Source organism: Pseudophryne corroboree, chromosome 1 (genome assembly GCF_028390025.1).
Source record: "Pseudophryne corroboree isolate aPseCor3 chromosome 1, aPseCor3.hap2, whole genome shotgun sequence".
NCBI lineage: Eukaryota > Metazoa > Chordata > Amphibia > Anura > Myobatrachidae > Pseudophryne > Pseudophryne corroboree.
In genome coordinates, this window is record NC_086444.1 from 199,535,805 (window position 1) to 199,539,253 (window position 3,449).

The 3,449-nt window shown below is 39.4% G+C and overlaps 2 pseudogenes; one reads left to right on the forward strand and one right to left on the reverse strand.

The window, feature by feature from the left end:
- Positions 1 to 203: 203 nt before the first annotated feature.
- Positions 204 to 322, reverse strand: LOC134940433 (5S ribosomal RNA; annotated as a pseudogene).
- Positions 323 to 1,827: 1,505 nt separating this feature from the next.
- On the forward strand, positions 1,828 to 1,946 carry LOC134934137 (5S ribosomal RNA; annotated as a pseudogene).
- The last annotated feature ends 1,503 nt before the right edge of the window (positions 1,947 to 3,449 follow it).

Below are 3,449 nucleotides of genomic sequence, written 5' to 3' on the forward strand. Positions count from 1 at the left end.
GGACCGCTAGAATTAGGTCATTACCATATACTTGGCTGGTCACCAGTTAGCGAAGTAAACACATATATGATGATTAATAATAACAATGTTGGTGGGGCCTGATGCTATTCAGCAGTACGGAAAAGCTGATAGATGAAAAAGGATGGATCAGTGGTGATGCTGCTGTTGGCGTCACATTTCACATAAGGAGGAAATTAATTCCTTCTCTACAACACCGGGTATTCACAGGAAGTCTCCTCTCCAAGTACTAACCCAGCCCAACATTGTTTGGCTTCCAAGATCGGACGAGATCGGGCATTGGCAGCGTGGTATGATAGTAGAGGAGATATGTGATCTCTATACCAATGAGAGTGCACCTATATAAGAATTTGAAAGAAGGGTATAGTGGAAGAAAAAAGGAATAAAGAATAAGGAGCACAAGTGTGTGGATCTGCTGTCTACGTTAGACACGGCGCAGCAGACCCCACTTCAGTGGTGTTGTGCGCACTGAATCGTAGATGAGAGTCCACAGAAAAATAGTGAGTCAAAGAAAAGTTAAAGAGAAAATGCTGATTATTCTTATTAAATGTATAGTGAATTCGTACAATAAAAATACTGTATCAAGCATCAAGCCTAATTAAGGAAATATTAAAGTCAACAACAATGCTCTTATATATAGGACACCAAATATATATGTAGCAGAAAACTTTTTTGTTCGATTAACTAGGCAAAAAAGGAAGAGGAACTGATCTTCTCAGTAAATCGATATGTAATTGGTACAAAGTTGTATATGGTCCAAGGGTGAACTAAAGATATATTCAAAGCAAAACGCTAAGAACAGCAATAATATCTGTTGTTAAGACCAGCTGCAAATTATCCATATTCATTAGGACCATGTCCAAATGTATAAGCCACAGTCTACAAACTTAATAGCAACATCTTTAGTTAGCACATATAGACAGTAATAAATATATGCATATAAATAAATGTGCCCAAAATATGGGTGTATACAAGTAATAAACTGCTCTCTGAATGATGCATTCATCAGACAGGTGCAGGCTTACGATACATGGGACTGGGAAGTCAGGGAAATATGTCAGGGTGTCCTATCGTAACAAGTCTGGTGCCAGCAGACACTCCATGGGGTCCCTCCATGGAAGACGCGTTTCGCCCATCTGGGCTTGTTTACCCATATTTTGGGCACATTTATTTATATGCATATATTTATTACTGTCTATATGTGCTACCTAAAGGGTTGCTATTAAGTTTGTAGACTGTGGCTTATACATTTGGACATGGTCCTAATGAATATGGATAATTTGCAGCTTGTTTTACCAACAGATATTATTGCTGTTCTTAGCGTTTTGCTTTGAATATATCTTTAGTTCACCCTTGGACCATATACAACTTTGTATCAATTACATCTCGATTTACTGAGAAGATCAGTTCCTCTTCATTTTTTGCCTAATTAATCGAACAAAAAAGTTTTCTGCTATATATATATTTGGTGTCCTATATATAAGATCATTGTTGTTGACTTTAATATTTCCTTAATTAGGCTTGATGCTTGATACAGTATTTTTATTGTACGAATTCACTATACATTTAATAAGAATAATCAGCATTTTCTCTTTAACTTTTCTTTGACTCACTATTTTTCTGTGGACTCTCATCTACGATTCAGTGCGCACAACACCACTGAGGTGGGGTCTGCTGCGCCATGTCTAACGTAGAAAGCAGATCCACACACTTGTGCTCCTTATTCTTTATTCCTTTTTTCTTCCACTATACCCTTCTATCAAATTCTTATATAGGTGCACTCTGATTGGTATAGAGATCACATATCTCCTCTACTATCATACCACGCTGCCAATGCCCGATCTCGTCCGATCTTGGAAGCCAAACAGCGTTGGGCTGGGTTAGTACTTGGAGAGGAGACTTCCTGTGAATACCTTGTGTTGTAGAGAAGGAATTACTTTCCTCCTTATGTGAAATGTGACGCCAACAGCAGCATCACCGCTGATCCTTCTTCTTTCATCTATCAGTTTTTCCATACTGCTGAATAGCATCAGGCCCCACCAACATTGTTATTATTAATCATCATATATGTGTTTACTTCGCTAACTGGTGACCAGCCAAGTATATGGTAATGAAGTAATTTTAGTGGTCCCACTTGAATATACAGATCACTGCTATTTTTGACCACTCCTTGGTCCCATTAATACAGAATTTCTGTACTGGTTAGGAGAATTGGGTGTAAGACTGTTGTGTGCCTACAACCCTTCTAATCACTTCTTGTGAAAAACAAGACCAGAACATTTAAAAAATAAACACACAATTTTCTTTATTCCAGTTAGGATCATATGTATGGGTAATTGTATTTTAATTTATATGAATAAACAGATGTTTTAAATATTTCTTCCTATATACTGTATATCTGAGGAATTTTCCTTCATTGTACAAGAGTGTGCCCACACAAGAGATTTATTTTTCTCCCTCCATTAGTATCAGTTACTTATTTGTAAGATCTTCATACTCCATAGAGTACTTTTAGAAATTGTAAAAGAACAAGGTTTATAACTTGTAGCCAAATTCTTGTGCATATTTTGGTGGTCATTCCGAGTTGTTCGCTCGTTGCCGTTTTTCACAACGCAGCGATTAGGTGGAAAATGCGCATGCACATGGTACGCAGCGAGCATGCGCTAAGTAATTTAACACAAAACTTTGGAGATTTACACAAGCTCGAGCGACGTTTTTCATCGCTCGAGTGATCGAAGTGTGATTGACAGGAAGTGGGTGTTTCTGGGCGGCAACTCTGCCTTTTCAGGGAGTGTGCTAAAAAATGCAGGCGTGCCAGATAAAAATGCAGGAGTGGCTGGAGAAACGGGGGAGTGGCTGGCCGAACGCAGGGCGTGTTTGTGACGTCAAACCAGGAACTAAACGGACTGAGCTGATCGCAATCTGTGAGTAGGTCTGGAGCTACTCAGAAACTGCAAGGAATTATTTAGTAGCAGTTCTGCTAATATTTCGTTCACTATTCTGCTAAGCTAAGATACACACCAAGAGGGCAGCGGCCTAGCGTTTGCAATGCTGCTAAAAGCAGCTAGCGAGTGAACAACTCGGAATGAGGGCCTATGTCCGCTTTGCAGGTAAAATTAACATTTTCTTTGCATATAAAAACCAGTATCGCATCTCCTCCAAATCCACTTTTTACAATTTCTGGGTTACACCTACAAGTCCTGGAGTTTTCCTCATTACCTCACTTATCTGTTTCTGCTGCTGACAATAGTCTGTGTCGGTTTGGCTCCACAGTCCAGTGTACTCCATCTACTGCTGTGGTACTCCCTGTACCAGTCTTTACTGCTGGGAACTCTCCACAGTTTCTAGTGTGTTCATGTTATATTCCCAGCACCAGTCATTACTACTTGGCGCTTTTTACAGTTTCCACTGTGTTCGTATGATAGACCAGC